Genomic DNA, 21,773 nt, shown 5'->3' with positions numbered 1-21,773 from the left:
TCTGTTTTGATTGAGTGATTAAAGAATAACACACACAAACATAAAGATAGAAAGCTATATTATTACCGTACAATGTATTGTGCTTCTAGAGGATTTGAAAAGGGAAGGAGAAAACATAATTAGTTGAAAGGAATCAGATTTGTGAAATGCAGGACACCAGAATATTGTAGGAAGTGTCAGGAGGAATATGGTAGATTGCAAACCAGGAGAGGGCAGCAGCTGAGATCTGCTCCTTTGTCTTTGCAGTAATCCCCACCACTGTGTCTTGTGCTTAGTGATCACTGAACGGAGGAAAGCCCAAACACAGTCACCCAGAATCCTAGAGGAAGCCTGACCCAGGGTTTGAAAGTTCTCCCAGGAATCAAAGCCCCACCTGGTTAATGGGAGCCTCTTCAGGGAGAGAAGAAGAAAGGGATGAAGAGACGGGCTCCACCTGCCGCAGCTCTTATTCCATCCCCCCGAGAATCATAGAGCTGACACCGGGTTCTACGCTGGGTAGACAACTCAGGCCGAGAATTTCCAGTTTTTCTAATCTGCCATCATTTTCTTTTTGATGCATTTAGTGATGTTAATTATCCACCCATGGATCTGAATATCTTGTGGTCAGCTAGGTGGTGCCTGGCCTATCGCAGGTGCCCAGGAAATGTCACAGAAGGAAAGAATGGATGTCAGGGTCAATAAGGAGCAGACAAGACACTCTGTATAAGAGTAGTATTTTGCCCTCTCTCCCCCAGCTGCTATTGAAAAGTGGGACCTTGGTGTGGCAGAACAGCACCCTGCTATGACTCAAGCTTCTAAATCAGGAAAGAAACACACACACACACACACACACACACACACAATTACAACACAAACCCCCTGGCTAGAGCTCTATGGGGATTATTTGCTGATGTCATCAAGAATGACATCCACTGACAGTTTTGGAATTACTTTTCCCAGTATTCATCATGATTTATAATGATCTTTGTCACAATTCAATTTCTGATAAGGTAAACTTACAAATGGATTCATATTTAAATGTTCTCCAAGAGGTCTTGGGTGAAATAAAGAAGAGATCTAATTCAGGACACTGAAGAATTCTTCCACGTAATGAATAATTACACCTAAATGTGCTGGTTTTCAAAGTAAGTGTGTTAGTCAACTGTGCATGGCTGTGACCAAACACCTGACAAGAACAACTTAAAGGAGGACAACTTTATTTGGGCTCATGGTTCCAGAGGTCTCAGTCCACAGTTGGCTGACTCCATAGCTCTACATCATGGCAGAAGGGCTTGGTGAAGGGAAGCTGCTCCGTCGGTGGCAGCAGTGGGGAGAGAGAGGGGGAGGGAGGGAAGCAGCCTCAGGGAGGTGCACCCCCCAGGGGGCACCCCCAGGGACCCGCCTGCCTACAGTTACCACCCAGTCCATTCAAACTAGGATGGACTGCTGAGGCCACAGCTCTCACAGTCCAATCACTTCACCTCTGAGAATTCCCCATTAACACGGGAGCTTTGACGAGGGTCCCCTCATATTCAAACCTTACAGTTGTGTGTCTTCAGATTTCCAACTTGGTTGAAAGTCAGGCTAACCTATATTTTATAAATGTTAATCAGGTCTGGTGGAGTGATGATGTGATTCAGTTCATGTCTTTACTGTCTGCCTGCTGAGGGTGGGTGTTGAAGTCTCCAACTGTAAACGCGGTTTCTTCTGCGTCTCCTTGCAGTTCTATCAGTTTTCACATCACTTATTTTGACACTCTGTTCTTAGGTGCATATCCATCAAAGATTGCTAAGCCTTCTGAATGAAGCAGTGCTCTTATCAATGTGTGATGCCCCCGTTTCTGACAATTTTTTTTATTCTGAAGTCCACCTTGTCTGAAATTAATATAACTACTCCATCTTTGGGGGTGCTTGGTGTTAGCCTGGTATATCTTTATCCCTTTACTTTTGACCCAACTCTGTCTTACATGTGCAGTGGGCTTATTATAGACAACAGACAGTTGGGTCTTCTTTTTTTTTAATCCATCCAGTCTCTTCTTCTTTATATTATTTAGACCATCCACACATTAAGTAATTATTGAAATAGTTGGAATAATATCTACCATATTTATAACTTTTTTTCTGTTTGTTGTTCTTTGTTTCTTTTTTAGCATCTCTTTTTTTTTAACCTTCTCTGATTTTAATTGAGCCTATTATATGATCCCATCTTCTCTTTCTCTTAGGAAACCAAAAACACTTCTTTAATTTTTTTTTGTAATTTCCCTAGAATGTGCAATATATGTTATAATTAGTCTCATTCCACTTTCAAATAATACAGTACAGCTTCACAACAAGTAGTGTAGGGAGCTTTTACCAAAGCGTTCCTGTCTGCTTCCTCCTGCCCCTTGTAACAGTGATACCATTCAGTTCATTTATCTGCACACTGTAACCATCCCAAACATTGCTACTATAATCATTTTGAATAGCCATTAGATTGATTAAGAAATAAAAACATCTTATTTTACCTTCATTTACTTCTCTTTAATTTATTTAATGTGGTGCTGAGGATGGAACCCGGTGCCTCATGCCTGCTAGGCGAGCGCTCCACCACTGAGCCACAACCCCAGCCCCACCGCCCCCCGTACTTCTCTTCCTTTATGTGCATAGATCCAAATTTCTGATCTATTTAATTTTCCCTCTCTCTGGAGTACTTAACATTCTTTTACTTTTCTTTTTTCTTTTTGTGCAGTGCCGGGGATTGAACCCAGGGATGTTCTATCCCTAGCCCTTTTATTTATTGATTTATTTTTTATTTTGAGACAGGGTCTTGCTGAGTTGCTGAGGCTGGCCTGGAACTTGTGATCCTCCTGGCTTAGCCTCCCCGAGTAACTGGGATTACAGGTGTGTCCCGCCACTCCTGGCCTCAATTCTTGTTTGCCTGAGAAAGTCTTTATTTCCTCTTCATTTTTAAAGGATGGTTTTACTGGATACAGAATTCTAGGGTGATGGGATTTTTCCAACACTTGAGATATTTTATTTCATTCACTTTTTGCTTTTGTTGCTTCTGATGAGAAATCTTACGTGATTCTTAATCCCAGTTCTCCCATAGGTTAAGTTAGTTTGTGCCTGTGGCTTCTTTCAGGATTTTTCTCTTTGTCTTTATTTTCTGCATTTTAAATATGATATACTTAGGTGTACATTTTATTTATTTATTTATTTTGGTATTTCTCCTATCTGATGTTCTCTGAGCTTCCTGGAACTATGGTTTGGTGTCTGTCATTGATTTTGGGGAAAAAATTCAGCCATCATTTCTTCAATAGTCCATCTGCCTCTTTAGTTATACTCCTAATATCCCAATTTCACATATGCTATAATTTTGTGATTTTCTCACAATTACTGCATGCCCTGTTTTGCTTTTGAATTCATTTTTCTTTTTATATTTCATATTTTGTGATAAGTCCATCCAAAACTTAACTTGCTTTATTTCTACTCTTCCTTCATTTCTAAATGAAACAGTGTTTTCAATTTCTAGCATTTCCTTTTGATTTTTACATAAAATTTCTATCTCTGATAGAAGTCCACTGGACTAGACAAAAGGAAATGAAGGGAAGGGAGGGGGGAAGGGAATAGGAAAAACAGTAGAATTCATTGGTCATGAATTTCCTAGCCTTGTATTTGTATACACTACGAGGGTAACTCCAAATCATGTACCACCACAAGAGTGGGAATCTCAATAGAGTTATACTCTGTGTATGTATATTCTGCCCAAATATGTTCTACTGTCATATTTAACTAAAAATTTAAAAATGAAAAAAAAAATAAAAGCAAAACATTTTCCATCTGGGTGTGTGTGTGTGTGTGTGTGTGTGTGTGTGTGTGTATGTGTGTGGTTACTAGGGATTAAACCCAGGTGCACTTTACCATTGAGCCACATCCCCAGCCCTTTTTATTTTGAGACAGAGTCTTGCTAAATTGTCCAGGCTGACCTTGAGCTTACAGTCCTCCTGCCTTGGCCTCCCCAGGCACTGGGATTACAGGCATGCACCACCTCACCCGGTGCATTTCCATCTTTTTACTCATCGTATCCATCGGTTCTCCTGCAATGTTAATTTTTTCTTGGAGCCATTAACTTAGTAATCGTAGTTATTTTAAATTCCCTGTGACACAATTTCACAATTGGTGTCATGTCCAAAGCATGATTCTGATATTTAGTTTTTCTCTTCAGACTGTGTTTTTTCTTGCCTTTTAGCGTAGCCTGTCATTTTTTGCTAAAAGTAGTTGACATTTTGGTTCACGAGAACAACACTGCATAGGGCTTGTGTGAGGCTGTGTGTTCATCTGGCTAGGAACTGGTCTGTGTATCAGGCTTTATGTAGATGTCATTGTCAGAAGGTTCAGTTTCCTTTTCTGTTATTTTCTGTGTTCTTGGGTTTGCCTAAGAACCCCCTACAGAGCTCTGTGTCTTGCAACTCTTTGGGGTGTACTGTTTCTGTGCCAGAGCCTTGCTGCGTTAGTAGGAAGGGATAGGGAAAGAGTGTTCTGGAATCTGACAGTTAAGTCTCAGTCTTTTAGTGGGCCTAAGTCCCTGGGCTTTGACCTTTATCTCGTATGATTTTTCCCCTCCCTTTTGGGTAAACAGAATGCAAGGGAGGGCTGAAGTTGGCTAGGTGCCCTTCCCTTAGGCAGACAGGCTCTGGTTGGAAGCATTATCCTTGGAGAGAAGGACTTTGTTAGGAACAAGATTCTAAGCAAATTTCAAGATGGCGCCAGTCTTAATCTATTTGCGTTGCTGTAAGAGACTGAGTAGTTCATAAATAATAGAAAATTGTTCATGTTTCTGGAGACTGGGGAGTCCAAGACCAAAAGGCCAGCGGGATTGGCGTCTGGTGAGGCTGTTCTCAGCTTCCAAGATGGCGCCTCCATGCTGAGTCTTCACGTGCCAGGGGGCAGAAGGGCAAGAGGATGCTCCCTTGAGCCTTTTTATTTGAGTGCTGATCTCATTTACGAGGGAAAGAGCTCTTATGAAATGCATCACCTCCCAAAAAACACACCCCTTACGACTGTTGCACCGGGGACAGAGTTTCAACATGCATTTTGCAGGGGACATATCTTCAAGCCATAACACTTACTTTCTCATGACTCCTGCCAAAGTACATGGAACTTTTCTCAGGTCTCCATCCTGAGAGCCTGGTGGGGTTGCTATAGGCAAAATCTGGAAAAGTATGAGGGTCTTTCTAGACTGGAAGCCAGGAATTTCCCTAGCAATTCATCCAAATAATCATTTAAGTGTTCCTACCTGTTTACATCTCTAGCAGCTTCTGTTCCAGGTAAGCCTCTGTATTCACCTGTCTCTCTAGATTTTAGGATAGTGAAATCATTTTTACGATTTATTCAGCTCTTTTTCTTGTTGTAAGGACAGGAGTGATGGTGTCCAAGCCCCTACCTGTTAGAACTGACCCCAGGCCTCTCCTGCATTTTGAATGACCTCTCCTGTTCTATTTTCCCTTCCCTTTTGTAGAGTACCAAGAAAACAAGTAAGTTACCAGAGAAGGTGGAAGGTGCTGGAATTTAGAGGGCATCCTCCCTGGTTCCCAGTTCTTTCTGCTCTAAACTCTGCGCTTATCAGCTACCCTCCTCCTGCACCTCGCTGGGTTACGATAGAAGAAAATATGACCAGGGAAAGAAACTTGGAACCAGCTCCTCTGCTCTGCCCAGCGCTTCGTTCGAGCATGAACAAACAAGTCGCATAAATCAAGGACTTCAAAGCCCACGGAGGGCAGATGTAGCTGCCTGGTTGAAAGACAGCCATTCATGGAGTACATAGGAGTGGAGAGGAGCGAGGCGGAGTCACTTGGCTCTCGCTCAAGCTCTGACTAAGCCCACTTCAAATGACGGCTTCAGACAGACCAGCTGCCCCTCAGCCTTTGCCCCAGGGGCCAAGTCAGCCCTGAGCCCAGGCGCAGCGAAGTTTGAAGGGGACAGTAGTAAGTGGACTTCTCTTTGGCACCTGACACTTCTCTGTTTGAGCATCCTGAGGGCACCATCCTCTCTCTGTCTCCCCTTAACCCAACTGGCACAGGCTCACCCTCGGCCTGTGATCAGCAGCCAGCATCGGCACCCTTGGGCTCCCATCGCCACCATTTTTCAGAACCTGCAAAACACGACCTTCCCAAGGAGCACCACATTGCGACAAAAGGTAACTGAGAACAAAGGCGTTTCTTAGACAATGCATAGGAGGGAAGTCCAGATGGCCGCCAACTCACAGCGGTTCACTCAGGATGGTGTCTGTCACTGTGCGGTGGCGAGAAGGTCACTAGGCCTTCTCGAGAACCCCCAGGGAGCATGGTGAACGTGGGTGGGTTCCTGGGCCAGCCACACGCAGTGTGACCCTCTCTCCGTGCTGGGCAGCGGAGGTGCTGTTCCCGGGCAGCCCCAGGATCACAAGTGGAAACGGCTGACACTGCACTGTGTGCGGTTTTGCCAGTGTGTTGTCACGTCCTGTCATCTCTACAGAACGCCCATGGGTCTCTCCCACACCCTCACAACCACTCTGGGTCTCCCTTTCTGTGCAGTAGCTCAACAAACTGCATGACCTTCAACAGGTCATTATCAAATATGCTTTGGGTGAGAAGACTTTGCCCCATCTCGGGCAAAATCTGTAATTCTGAGTGTGTCTGTGGTAGGCGAGGCGAAGGTGTGCTCTTTGGTAGGGTAAGGGTATCGAATATATTTTTTGACTTACAAATATTTTCAATTTAGGATGGTTTATCAGGAGATAACCCCACCACAAGTCCACGAGCACCTTTACAGTTTTCAGGCAGCTGGTCGCTGACTCACAATAGTTCACTCAGGATGGTGTTGCTGTGCGGTGGCGAGAAGGTCAATACGCATTCTCTAGAACCCCCAGTGTGCACGGTGAATGTGGGTGAATGTGGCAGAGGATCCTACTATGGCCTTTGGGCCGTATCACTGACCTGATGACCAAGTCCCCCTGGTGTATGTGTGTGTGTGCTCGAGGGAGGGGTGGGGTTATGGGCACGGAACCCGGGGCTGCACGCATGCTAGGCAAGTGCTTTACCACTGAACGACATCCCCAGCTCTTAACAGTATTTTTAAATTTGAGACAGGGTCTTGCTAAGTTGCCTGGCTGTCCTGGAAGCTGCAATCCTCCTGCCTCAGCCTCCTGAGTAGCTGGGATGACAAGCGGGCACCACTGCACCCAGCTCTAATCCTGCCTTTTTGTGAGAACTATCGATTGTCTTTTACCCCTCTACCCAGGCAGCGGGGAGGAGGTCCAGTATTAATCTCTCTCTGGAAAAGAAGAGTGATTTAGGTCACGTGCAACAGGAATCTATCTTCTCCCAGTTCTGGAGACCAGGGTCTGAAATCAAGGTGTCGGGGGTCCCACACTCTCTGGAGGTCTGGGAGGGTCCTTCCTTGCCTCTTGCTGCCTCTGTGGCGGAGGGGCTCTTGGTCTTTGTAGTGGCCTGGCTGTAACTCATGTGCCCTGGTCACAAGGCCTTCTTGTCACTGGATTCAGGGCCTCCCAGGTAATGCAGGATGATCTGTCCAATTAGGGGGACATTCACAGATTCTCAGGGTTAAGACATGGGTTTTTGAAGGCCTCCATTCAACCCATTCCTAAGGATACTATACTACTCCTTCCATTTTCATGTTTTTAAAAAGATTTTCATGCTAAAAAGAATTTTTAAACAATGTTTTTGGCCTGAGGGGAATTCCATTTTGCTCATTTCTGGACATGACAGAGTTCACAGAGAGAATTCCCAAGTCGGAGGCAGAAGGTGCTGGGTAAGTTCAAGGAAGAGAGGAATGTGGCCAAACAGGGAATACCGGGAAGACGTGGCTCCCTTCCTCGTCACCCAGACAGACCCAGACACTGTCAGGAACAGTGCACAAGGACATGGGGTTTCTTCCCAGTGTCCCCTGATCCTCCTCCCCAGGCAATGCCTCCAAGTTGCACCCCTCCTTTTCTAAAAGGGAAGGCGCTGGAGGGGAGAAAAGACAGCCTCGGGGGCCCCAATCAGCTGTTTCTACCCTGATCCAGGCCCCTGTGTTCCTGTGTCATGACGGGCAGGGCCGAGATGGCAGGGAGGGTGTCAGTTGGCCTCTCGCCATCTGCTTTCTAGCACATTCATCCCCCTTGGGAGAAGAATCCTTCCAGATGCTGAGGTCACAAGGTAGTGGGGACACCCTTCCTTACTTCACCTACAGAGAGGAACTTTTCCTATTGGCCCAGGACACACAAACACAGGGCTAGGGGTAGGCTATGCAATGGGCAGGCGTGTGTTTGGAGGAGGACCTTTTTAATGGAAAGGACAAGAAGGATTCGAATGCTCCTTTTCACATTTTCTCTACGACTGGAAAAGGATGAGTGGCCTAGGGGACAAAGGTGAGGCAACCGTAATGATGATGTAAAAAAGGTACTACCTGGAATTGTGCAGTGCACAATCTGCACTGCCGTCTCAGTGTTTGGCCACAGTGAGGAAGGCCAAACAGGGACTTGCAACATTACAGAATGTGCTCCTGTTTTATGTTCCGTGCGCTCGCTGTCCCTCTGGACTGTCTGCTAAACTGCCTTAGTTTCCCCAGTCTAAGAGGCTGGAGCAAACAGAAGGCCTTTGTGGGATTCCCACAGTGTAACCCACCCAAACTTGGAGTCCTGAGATGGAGCAGGGGTGACGCCGCTGAAGGCTTCAGTGCCACAGTTATCCCTAGGCCAGGAACAACACTGGCAAGCGGGCAGGCCAGCCCCGGTCAGCATGGTCAGGTGGCCACGTTTTCCACCTCCTCCTTCTGGACTGGCTGAGGGGCCAGGAAGGGCCCTGGGTCCCAGTTGGCACGGCCTGGGTCTAATGTGCCATGTACCTGAGCAGGGCCTGGCAGCTTCTCTCCACGGCCACTTCCACAGAAAGGAGAGTGTGGCCTTGGGAGGGCAGAGCCCAAAGCGGGCAGAGACAGGGCCCACGGGAGACTGAGACCACGAAGGTCTAACCACAGAGAAGGAGCAGGAGCAGGAGGTGTGAACCAGCCCGGCAGGCAGAGCGGGGCTCCGAGGGAGAGGCAGAGGCACCCAGCAGCCCCGGGAGACCCTGGACCATCGCGCCTCTGCAGCGGCCCCAGCTGGGCCGAGGTTTCCCATAACAGATCCCCGCATTCTCAGGGTGATTTCTCTGGGTCTTTCAGCATCTGAGGTCTCCAAGCCAGAATCACCCCTCCCTCGACTCTGTAGTGGGGTGGACTGCGCTTCCTTTGTCTGGCCCAAATTCCTGGTCCATTTCGGTAAGATGCAGTGGGAACTCACCAGAAAACACCAGAAAGCCATTGACTTAGACGACAAGAGCTTCTGAAAAATCACTGAGTTTCTGAAGCTACGCAGAACACCTATGCCCACATGCTCACCCTGGAGGTCAAGGGCAGTCGGCAAGGTCACAAGGCTCAGGTCTGGTAGGGCAGGGGGGGAACTCTGGCCCACCCATCCCCCTCCTTGAGGTGCCCTTGGCTCTCGCTTCTCTTGTTTCTTGTGTGTTCATGTATGAACCCAGGAATGTTATGTCCACCTCATTAACCGTCTTTCCTATCCCCCTCCCCGCCTTCCCTTCATTCTCCTTTTGTCTAATCCAATGAAATTCTATTCCACCCCCACCATTGTGATGTTAGCATTCACACATCAGAGAGAACATTCAGCCTTTGTTTTTTGGGGGGGATTAGCTTATTTTCACTTAGCATGATAGTCTCTAGAACCTTCTATTTACCAGAAAAATGCCATAATTTTATTTTTTTTATGGCCAAGTAATATTCCATTGTGTGTATATATATCACATTTTCTTTAGCCATTCATCTGTTGAAGATACCTGGTAGATTAGTTCCATAGCTTTGCTATTGTGAATTGAGCTGCTATAAACATTGATTTGGCTGGATCACTGGAGTATGCTGATTTGAAGTCCTTTGGGTATATATCAAGGAGTAGGATAGCTGGGTCAAATGGTGATTCCATTCCAAGTTTTCTGAGGACTCTCCATACTGTTTTCCAGAGCGGTTGCACCAATTTGCAGTCCCACCAGCAGTGTACGAGTGCACCTTTTCCCCACCTCCTTACCAACATTTATTGTTACTTGTGTTCTTGATGATTGCCATTCGGAATCTCAGTGTGGTTTTAATTTGCATTTCTGTAATTCCTGGAGATGTTGAGCATTTTTTCATATATTTGTTGACCAATCGTATTGATTCTTCTGTGAAGTGCCTGTTCAGTTCCTTTGCCCATTTATGGAATAGGCCATTTGGGTCTTGTGGTGTTAAGAATGATAATCTCTTAATTCCTGATTTTCAAACAACAGAGTGAAGGGAGACAGAAAAGGAAATAAAAGGCCAGTGGCCTCTTTGCTAGGAGACTGGAGAGGCTCAGGTCATTTGAAAGAACTGAGCCTGTGGAAGATCATGGCACAAACTCCTATGGGAACATTGAAAAGCAATCCGAGGGCCGGGTGTGGCTCAGTGGTGGAGCCCCTGCCCAGCAAATAAAATGAAAGGAATACAAAGTACCAACTGTAAAGCTGAACGAATCTTGGCTGGTGGCAAAGTGCTGAGGGTGGCCCTACCCCGGGAGGCTGTGTCACAATGTCAGGGGGCGGGGAATGGAGTTCACAGGAAGCGGAAGTGGAATTCTATCTGAGAGAGCAGAGCTTTAAAAGATTGAGAAATTCTATTTTCACCTGAAGAGATCTAACTTAGATGCTGCAGTTCAGGTTTCAGCAGCCCGACACGTCCCTGGGCCCAGGTGGCTCTGGCCTCTCCCACCCATTTCTGTGGTGGACACTTATCTTAGTGGGAAGCCCCCTCCTCTTTTCTTCTCCATGCTCTGAATCCTGACCCTCACTGTCCCTCAGGGATGCCCTTTTTAGGCTGACGGGGGGTGGGGGGGGGGACACAGATTTATGTCCTTTACAGATCTCTCTCCTCTAGTTTAATGGCACTAGCCGCCCTAAGAACACAATATTTGTCCAAAACCTCCTGTGAAGGTTAATCCCAGAAGCCACACTGGCATTTAGAGAGAGCAGTTCATTTCAGCTGTCATGACCCAAGATCACAGACCCAACCCGCTGAACCTTGGGACTGTCCTCTAAATCCGGACACTCGGTAATTAGAAATGTCATAAATCAACAAATGGTACTTTGTTTTCTTTTCTCGAATCTAAGTGTTAAAACAATTCATTAAATAGTGAAAAGTTCTTCTGCTTAGTCAATAATCGGCCTACAAATTTATACACATCCATCTTTTTTTCTTAAAAGTAAAAAATGTACATCCATTTATTTTTTAAAATTTTGTTTTTATCTTCCATAGATGCTGTCTTCTCAATTGTAAATCCTGCTGTGATGAACATTGTATTGAAGAGAAAACAGGGCACAGATAACCCAGTGGAAAGCATATGCCGAAAGACATAGATAGGGTCTCAGCTCGACTTCACACCCCTTATTAGCTGTTTGCTTTAGGTAAAATTAATTTAACAATTTTTTATTATTTTTTATTTTTTGGCACCAGAACCAGGAACATTTTACTCCTGAGCCACATCTGCAGCCCTTTTCAGATTTTATTTAAAGACAGGGCCTCACTAAGTATCTCAGGGCCTCTCTAAGTTGCTGAGGCTGGCCTGAAACTTTTGATTCTCCTGCCTCAGCCTCCCAAGTCACCTGGATTATAGGTGTGCGCCATTGTGCCCGACAGTTTTTTTTTTTTTTTTTTTAGTTAGTTATACATGACTAAAATGCATTTATGCACTTTGATATATCATACATAGTTTCTTTGTTTGCTTAAATATTTGGTCCTTTATTTTATTGTTTATTTATATGTGGTGCTGAGAATCAAACCTCACATGTACTAGGCAAGCACTCTACCACTGAGCTATGACCCCAGCCCCACACCTAGTTTTTGATCTTCAGTTTCTTTATCTAACTGATGTTAAGCGTGTGATTTATTCATAGGACTTTGGCCAGACAAATATGAACCTGTTCCAAGGGGGTTAATGACACTGCTAGTCCCTAACGGGTTTTCTCTCTGTGGATTTGCCTGTTGTGAACATTTCATAGAAGTGGAATCCTATAGCACATCACTTCTGAATCTGTCTTCTTTCACTTGGCATGTTTTCAAGATTCATCCATGCTACAGCACAGAACAGTACTCCATTTCTTTTTATGGCCCATGAGTATTTCATTATAAGGATAGAACACATTGTATTTATTCACTCTTCTGTTGATGGACACAGGTCCATGTTTTGGCTTTTGTTAATAATGCTGTTATGAATAAATTTTTGTGTGGACATGTGCTTCAATTCTCTTGGGTATATACTTAAGAAGAATATTATATCGCTGGGTCATACATTCATTCCGTGCTTAACCTTTTGAAGAACTGCCCAACTATCTTCCAAAGCAGCTAAACTACTTTACAGTGGCACCATCAATTAGGAAGACTTGGATTTCTTCACATCCTTACCAACACTTTTTATCTCTTTCTGATTATGGCCACCAGGAATGAAGTGGCTTCTCACTGTGGTTTTGATTTACCTTTGCCTAAAGATACTGAACAGCGTTTCATGGGCTTATTAGTTCTTTGTGTATTCCTTTGAAGAAAACCCTGTTCAAATACTTTGCCCATTTAAAAATGGGACTTTTTAATTCGTCTTCCTGATGATTGTTGAGTCCCACGGGGTCTGTCTGTGTTAGGCACCACTTGCTCATCTGACACGTGAGAAGCGCTTGTTTTATTCTACTGTGGGCGTTGTACTTTCTTAATGCTGAGGTAGTTCTACGTCTTCCTTTCCAATCCGGTGCCTTTCACTCTTTCTCTTGCCTCTTCCTGGCGAGGGCCTCCAGCCCAGCCTTGAGCAGGGCTGGGAGGACTGAGTGGCCTTGCCCTGTCCCGTCTCTTCCTGTGAGTGTGGTGTAGCTGCAGGTCTTTCACCATGGGCTATAGTAGGCCGAGGAATTCCCTCCTCTTTCCCTTCTGCTTGTCGGTTTCTGCAGTGCTGAGATTAAACCCAGGGACTTGCACGGGTTCAGCAAGGGCTCTGCCACTTGGCTACCCCTTGGCCTTGTTGACAATTGTCACCATGGGAGGAGGCTGATATGTTTTTTTGCTTTTTTCCCTTTGGCAGTACTGGGGATCAAACCCAGGGTGTTTAACCATTGAGCCCCCCCCCCCCACCATTTTGTTTGTTTGTTTGTTTAATTTTGAGACAGGGTGTTGCTAAGTTCCCTGGGCTGGCCTCAAACTTGCAATTCTCCTGCCTCGGCCTCCTGAGCTTCTGGAATGACCGTCAAGTGCCACCATGCCCACATTGTTATTAATTGTGCGATATTTTTTGTGGGTTTGTTGGTGATTAAACATCAGATAATGTCATTATTTGTGAAGCTTTGGGTTCCTTTATCTAATGTAGGCTGAAAGGATGATGGCAGAGAGATGCCCTCAGATAAGTGGGTCTTGTGTCATGTGTAATGTTTCCATTTAGCTGTTGTTGGATTTTTTTAAATATCTGGAAGATTCCAGAGGACCTTCAAATTTCTAAGGAGTCATTTCTTAGAAAGTACTTAGCGCAGCACAGGGCTGCACATACCCAGGTTTACTTATCCATGAAGGTACTCATTACATTTATCCAGGACCCAGTCTACACCAGGCGTTTGTTAAGCCCTTAGGATTCAGAGTCAAATACACCAGCTCTGGACACAGAGGACACAGAATGCTCCAGTGCTCCCAGGACAGAGCCTCGGGGACAGTGACAAAGGGATGTGGGAGCTGCTAGAGGAAGAACATCAGGGCTGATGAAAGACAACGTGGTGTGAGCCAGGGGTCCCAAACTCCAACATCTCAGGAACCAGGTGGGCTTGGAAAGGGGTATTAGGAAGTGAGCGAGTCTGTGGCCAGGCGAGACAGCACGTTCTGTTTGAAGACACTGATATCCAAATTCAAAACAAAACTGTGGAACACAAACACAATGCTTCCTCAGGCTAGCCAACAGTCTGAGCCTAGCAAGCCGGACACGCTGGTGCAAGTGCCTGTGATTCCAGCAACTCAGGAGGCTGAGGCAGGAGGATCTCACGTTCCAGGCTGGTCTCAGCAACTTGGTGAGATCTTGTCAAAAAATTAAAAACAAAGAAAGAAAAAAAGAAAAAGGGCCTGGGACATAGCTCATTGCAGAGCGCCCTTGGTTGGGGTCAGCCCCAGTGCAGGAGGGTGGAGCCCGTAGCAGAGGGAAAGGGAAGGCTCACAGCCCTCGCTGCCAACCGGAGTCCCCTCGCTGGTACTGGTGTGACCAAGCCCACAGGGCACCTCTTCCCTACTTCCTGTCCAGTGAGATGAGGGGCAACTTGAAGTCAGCCACAGAGGAGAAGTATTTACACCAGGAAAGACGGCAGAGCCGCAGACGGTGCCTTCCACCCTCTGGGCAGGAGAGAGGTGATCAAGTCTCTCCCAGGAATCGGCACACAGCCGGGTTTGTCCTCCTATTAACATTCCTCACTCTTAGAAACCAAACGATAGGAATGGAGCTCTTTTCATTTTCATCTGGTTATCAGGAGCCAATAGTGAAAACAGATGATTTACATGATATTTGAAGAAAAAAAGCAATCTTTCCACTTAGGTTTTGGAAACATCTCATTCCTTCCTTCAAAGATATCATACCACATCAGGCATGGTGGTGCACACACGCAATCCCAGCTACTCAGGAGGCTGAGGCAGGAGGATTGCAAGTTCTAGGCCAGCCTGCACAATTAGCAAGACCTTGTCTCAAAGAATAAAAAGGGCCGAGGATGTGGCTCCGTGGCAGAGCAATGGCAGAGCACGTGGGTTCAATTCTCAGTAATGCAAAAGTTCTATCAATCCATCAGGTATCTACATAAAATAAGCCAGGCAGGGTGGTATGCGCAAGCCTGTAGTCCCAGCTACTCAGAAGGCTGAGGCAGAAGGATCACTTGAGCCATGAGCTCAAAGCCAGCCTGGGAAACACAGCAAGACCCCACCTCAAAAAAGAAGATAAGAGGCACCATGTTTTTCATTTGGTTTTGTTTGCATTCAAATTAATGAATTGTTAAATGTAACTTGTCTTAAACAACAACAAAAAAAACAAAAAACAGATAATTAAGTAAGCAAATAAATGAAATGAGTTCAAGAGAAAGGTTGTTTGTGTATATTTTTAGATGTTACATCCAGCTGAGACACTGGCTGAGAAGATAACAGGAACCAAGAAGGGTCTTAATTGGAGGGATCTACTGCCGTGCTTATTGCTTAATATTGATTACTATTTACACTCCAAGGGAAATCTCTCCTGTTATTATCAAGTCCCCAGAGCGTGGGAACAAGCTCACATTATCTCAAGGAGGGGTCTTTATTTAATAGTAGTTTTTGTAATTCTACTTCCCACATGAAGAATGTGATGAATAATTCATAATCATATCTTCAGAACTAGGAATAACCCTGGAGATTCACAGGCCACGGGCAACAATATAGATTTCACTGTTTCCAAATCTCCTCACAGTGAGGCTGCCCAGAGCCCTCTCCCTGCTCAGAGGAGAAGAGATTTTGTCCAGTCAGCAACATCTGCTTTTGCTGTAGGCCCGATCTAGTTTGATCTCTTTATTTTACAGTTTAGAAATGCCCCCAAAGAAGCATGAAATTCATACAATTAGTCAATAGCGTAGCAAGGATTGTAAATTCAGGAATTCAGAGGGAAGGCTTTCTCTCTCTCTTTCTTTTTTGTTTTGTTTTATACTAAGGATTAAACCCAGGGGCACTTTACCACTGAGCTACATCCCCAGTCCTTTTTATTTCATTTATTTATTCAAAGTGTCACTTTTATTTTACTTATTTGTATTTTAGGGGAGGGGATACCGGGGATTGAACTCAGGGGCACTCCACCACTGAGCCACATCCCAGCCCTATTTTGTATTTTATTAGAGACAAAGTCTCACTGAGTTGCTTAGCACTTCGCTAAATTGCTGAGGCTGGCTTTGAACTCTCAATCCTCCTGCCTCTGCTTCCCGCACTGCTGGGATTACAGGCTTTCGTGCACCCAGCCTCATTTATTTATTTTTGAGGCAGAGTCTAAGTTGAGGCTGACCTCGAACTTGCTCTTGCCATCCTCCTGCCTCAGCCTCACAGGTCTCCGGGATTGCAGGTATGTGCCACAGAGCGTAGTGAGAAGTTGTTTTTGAATAAAATCTTTCCTCTTTGTCCCCACACTCAGTTGTTCTAAAGTCTTGTTCCCAAACCCCTCTCAAATACTTTCCTTCCATCTCAATTCCATTAATCCTGCCTACTTGTCCCAAGTGCCTTAGTTTTTCTACCCAACCCTAATGTCCACGTCTACTTCAATCCATCTTGGATCTGGAACATTGCCAGACAATTGCAAATCACAACTATGATGCTGTCACTTTAAAGCTTAAATTTAATTAAACACGTCGATGCTTCAATGCTCTCCTTATTCTAATACCGGGTGACACTGTGCGTCCACCCTTTTACTCATTCCCCATAGCTCCCCTCCCAGGTGGCAAAACCCTACATCCTTTGACCTGGTGAAAGCGTCACGTCATCTGAGAAGGCTTCCATTCTCCCCTCTTCCTAGTGATCATTTCCTGAGAGCAGGGACCATCCCGTCCCATCTAAATCTGCCTTGATTTCCCCCAGGTTCGGCAGAGGAGGCGCTCCACTAGCAAGTAACAGGAGAGGAGAAGTTGGCTTGGAATTCCCTGCACCTCCACAGCAAGATGCCCAGGCACTCAGCGACCGGGCGCAGATTCCAGATGTAGGGTGACAAGTTCAAGACCAGCCTAGGCAACTCACAATGAAAATAAACCGGCCTGGGGATGTATCTCGGAGGTTCCTGAAGAGGAGAAATTTATCCCAAGTTCAGTCTCCAGTACCAAAAAAATAAATAAATAAATAAAGATGCATATCTGGAACATGACCTCAAATGTAACCTGAAATGTGGGAAATAAAAACTGCAGGGCTGGGGATGCAGCTCAGTGGGAGAGCGTTTGCCAAGCATTCACAGGCTCCTGTTCCATCTTTGAACACACACACACACACACACACACACACACAAAACGTATGTGAAAACTTTTGTGCACAGCTTTTTATCTAAGCATTATTTACAGCAGTGAAAACCAAAAGCACAGGAAATCCCACATTAATGGGGTGGTGAATTATTTACAGCACGTGTAGCTGATGATGGTGAGGCAGGCCCCGGAAATGGTGTTTGTGGGAAGCTCTTAGTGTCATGAGAAAGTGCTTATGATGCGAGGGGAAGGGGGAAGAGCCAAATGAAATATCTATGTGCCAGAATATCTCATCCACACCAAAGGCACATTGAAACAGATGGGAGAATTGATCATGGATGATCGGATTGGGGACAGTTGTTTTTTGGCTTTTTTTTACTTGCAATTTTTATGCAAAGATCATATACTCATTTATCAGTACTTTACTGAAGAATAACTTATTTGTTGCAAAATACATAATTTGGGGGGGGTGGTTCTGAGATTGAACCCATGGTCTCATGCATTCTAAGCAAGCATAAATCTTAAGATGAATTTTCACATGAAAAGTTTCGGAGTTTGGTCTGTGCCTGCCTCTACATGACCCCACTAGATAAAGATGTAGCACATTTTCATCACCCCAAAACTTCCCTCTTGTCTTCAGTTAATACTCGCCTACCTGCTTGCTGACTTTCATCACTGTAGATTAGGGTTTTTTTTTTCCTAATCTTGAACTTTGTGTAAATGGGATCATACAAAATATCTTCTTTAGTAGTGTCTGACTTCTTTCACTCAGTCTAATGTTTTCTGAAAGTGTTCCATTTTGTTACTAGAAGCAATGCTTGTTCCTTTTTTTTTTTTTTAAAGAGAGAGAAAGAGAGTGAGAGAGAGAGAGAATTTTTAAATATTTATTTTTCAGTTTTTCGGCAGACACAACATCTTTGTTTGTATGTGGTGCTGAGGATCGAACCCGGGCCTCACGCATGCCAGGTGAGCGCGCTACCACTTGAGCCACATCCCCAGCCCTGCTTGTTCCTTTTTAAGGCAGTATTCCATTGTATTAATTTACCATAATTTGCAAATCCATTCTCTTACTGATAGACATTTTGGTTGTTTCCAGTTTGGGGTTTAAATGAATAAAGCATCTATCTGTATACATTCACATACAAATCTTTTTGTGCACATACGCATTAATTTATGAGTACAGCAATCCCTCAGCATTGGTAGATGATTTGTTCCAGTCCTCCCCCCTGGATTCTGAAATGTATAGATGTTCAATTCCCTTGTGTAATACAAAATCTAAGTAACCCTCTGTATGCCTTAAATCATCTCTAGACTATTTATAATACCTAATGTGATGTAAATATTATGTAAACAGTTGTTACAGTGTGTCATTTAGGGAATAATGACAAATTCATTCATGTTCCATACAGACACAATTTTTTTTTTCTTTTTGAATATCTTAGATTCTTGATAGGCTGAATCTAAAGATGTGGGACCTTTGGATATGGACTATAAATATCCAGAAATGGAATTCTTGAACACTAAGGTACACATATGTTTAACTGGGTTGGAAATTGCCAAACAGCTTTCCAAAGTGGTAGCAGTTTCATCCGCCCACCAGCCTCGTTTATTTTTATTGATTCTGCAAAGTCTGTAGTCATATCTCCAGGATTTAATTTGAATCTCCCTAATGCATAATGATCCCGAGGATCTTTTTCTATGCTTTACAGCCTTTCAGTTTCCCTTTGTGTTGTGATGATCTTTTGCTCATTTTCCAAGTAAAATTTTCTTTTTATTAGTAGTAGTGCTGTTAGGAGTTTTTTTTTTAAAAAATGTGTACACATGCTCTTCAAATTACATCATAAGTTGAAAATATTGTAAGTGAAAAATGCATTGATTTCACCTGCCCTGCCAGCAACCTGGCTCAGGAGCACAGCCTGATACAAAGCATCAGTTTCCTTTCTTTGTGATCATGTGATTGACGGGGACTGTGGCTCACCGTCCTGCCCAGGATCCAGAAGGCAGAAGGTTGCCTGGGCAAAGATCAGAATTAAAGTGCCACAGCCCGGCTGGCTGGGCAAAATAGCTGGGGGGGGGGGGTGACGAGCAACTTGTGTAGATTGATACAGCAGGAGTGGGAGCCGTTTATTGTAGGACAGGAGGGGTATATATACATTCCACACAGCTTATCTTAATTAACATAAACTAGATACAGCAGTCAACCAATAAGGAATCTCCACACTTAATGGCTCACTGGTGTTACTTCACAAACCACTCCCTCTGCAAAATGCCAGGCGCCATCTTGACTTGTTTACAGACCCTAACATTTCCCCCTTTTGTTTAATTTAAATAACGACCATAGTGGTTTTTACACAAACACCATAAATAATCTGCTACAAGCAAAAGGGGAGGATACAAAATGCCACAATACCAAGCCACTTGATGGCTCCATGCAAGAAACCCTTGGAAAAATTATACCAGCAATGACACCATTAGCAAAGATACCGAGTTCTGCAGGCAGCTAGCTTAAATCACAGTCCAGGTAAGTTCTGCAGGCAGCTAGCTTGATCCAAAGTCTCGTCTGGTTCTCAGCAACACTGGAAAGCTCTCCTCCCTCATCCTCACCGGCACTGGGGTGAAGGCAGGAACTCCAGCAATGATGCTAAAGAAAATCCTGTAGTATTCCAGCAGGCGCCAAGAAAACAACCTTCTGAACAATTTAGGTCTATGATAATTTTTCATTTTCCTCCTCCTCCTCTTCCTCCTTCTCCTTCACTAAAAGGGGAAAAGAACTTACTCTTAAGTAAAGCAGTATAAATGGTGAACTATGTGATTATTCATTATTTATATTAGGGAATGTTAAAGATTGACCCTGATATTTGATGAGCTATACCTGGGCTTTTGTAGAGTTAATGGTTTGGGAGATTTAAAAGAGTTTGGGGGGATTGGGAAAATTTATAGAATTGCAGAAAATCCTGGATTTCAAATTAATCCCTTTCCAGAGTTCAGAGTCACACCTGCCTCTGGGCTGCTTCTGCAGTTCCTGAAGACAGGTCAGAGCTGGAGCCCTGATACCCTCCAACATGGTCACTTCCAGAGCCAGGAAACACAGAAGACAGGCAAGGTGGGAAAGCCAAGGAGAATCATAACATGAGTTAGAAAGAGCTATCACTAAATAGATATTAGGCACGAATACAATGCGGACAGACATTGAGAAAAACGACAAGAATTCAGGGTCCCATTCCTAGATCTCCAATTGTGAATGAAGCAGCTGTCATCCCATTGAGCTTCCCCAGGGAGGTACATGCACAGCCAGACACAGGGAGAACGTCATGAGGTGACTCCTAAACGCTCCTGTTAACGCAGGGCTGTTTGGAGGGGCAATGATTGGGTTGTGAGAACTGGACCCTGGTCAGTCCTTCCTAGTTTGAATGGACTAACTGGGTGGTAACGTAGACAGGTGGGGCACGGCTGGAGGAGGTGGGTCACTGGGGGCATGATCTGGAAGAGTTCATCACTCACCCCCCCTTCCTAGCTGCCACGAAGGAAGCAGTGACCCTCCACCAAGCCTTTCCACCGCTGAAGCCAAGACGTGGTTCTGGAGCTGGAGTCCAGTGGGCTGGAGCCCCGGTAGCTAGCACGGGCCAAGCTGCACGGAGCCTGTCAGGTCAGCGTGAGCCTGTGGTGCAGAGTCCAGGGCTGAAGCAAGCCAGGGCACCCAACCCGGGCCCAGTGAGAATGCCCGCTGCCCACTGCACTGCGTCCCAGAACCCCGAAGCAGACACCGCCCCCCAACTCAACTTCCTGGGAAGCTGGGATGGCAACAAGCGTCAAGAAAACAGAAGCGGGGCAGGCTCAGGGTTAACCCATGGCATCAGTACTTTCCCCAACACTATTAGCCTAAATCTGGATCAATAGCATTGACCCAGGTGCTATAGAAACGCCTAGACTAGCGCACTCAAGTGGCAGCCCCGATTGGGTCTCCTCTTGCCCTGTGAGAGCTCCATCCCTTTTCTTTTCACATGAATAAATCCCACTCTTTTGCACCCACTCTTCCTCATGTGGACTTTTTTCTTCAAATTCAAGGATAAGAACCTGTAAAGAAGTTAGGCTGATGGGGCTGGGGTTGTGGCTCAGTGGTACAGTGCTTGCCCCGAATGTGTGAGTCACTGGGTTCGAGTCTCAGCACCATAAATAAATAAGTAAAATTAAAAAAAAAAAAAAAAAAAAAGTTCTTAAAAAAGAAGGGCTGGGGATGTAGCTCAGTTGGTATACTGCTTGTCTCACATGCACAATGACATAGGTTCAATCCCCAGCACCAATAAATAAATAAATAAATAAATAGATATCTAGATAGATAGAAGTTAGGGTGAGCTCTGGGGTCTGCAGCAACATTGGAGGGCATAGCCCACCATTAGGAACTGCAACACGTCACTCAAAGGTAGTGGAGGAGAACAGAGCTTCGCCTGCTGCAACCCTGGGGCTGGGCCCAGCAGGCGTTCCAGGCCCTGATCAGCTGCTCACACCACAACAGGCTTCTCAGCTGCCGAAGCTGCAGCTTGTGAGGACTCCATCTGCCAGCAGAAGTGGAGAATCGAGTTCCATCTTAAACCAGTTTCACCGTGATGTTCTGCCTCACCTTGGGCCCAGAGCAACGGACTCAGCAACCGTGGTTTAAACCTCTGGAACGCTGAGCCGAACTAAACCTTTCCTTCTCTAAGTTGTTCTTGTCGTGTATTTTGGTCACAGCAGTGAAAAGCTGACCAACACAGATATT

Source organism: Callospermophilus lateralis, chromosome 6 (genome assembly GCF_048772815.1).
Source record: "Callospermophilus lateralis isolate mCalLat2 chromosome 6, mCalLat2.hap1, whole genome shotgun sequence".
Classification (NCBI taxonomy): Eukaryota; Metazoa; Chordata; class Mammalia; order Rodentia; family Sciuridae; genus Callospermophilus; species Callospermophilus lateralis.
This window is presented reverse-complemented; position numbering follows the sequence as displayed.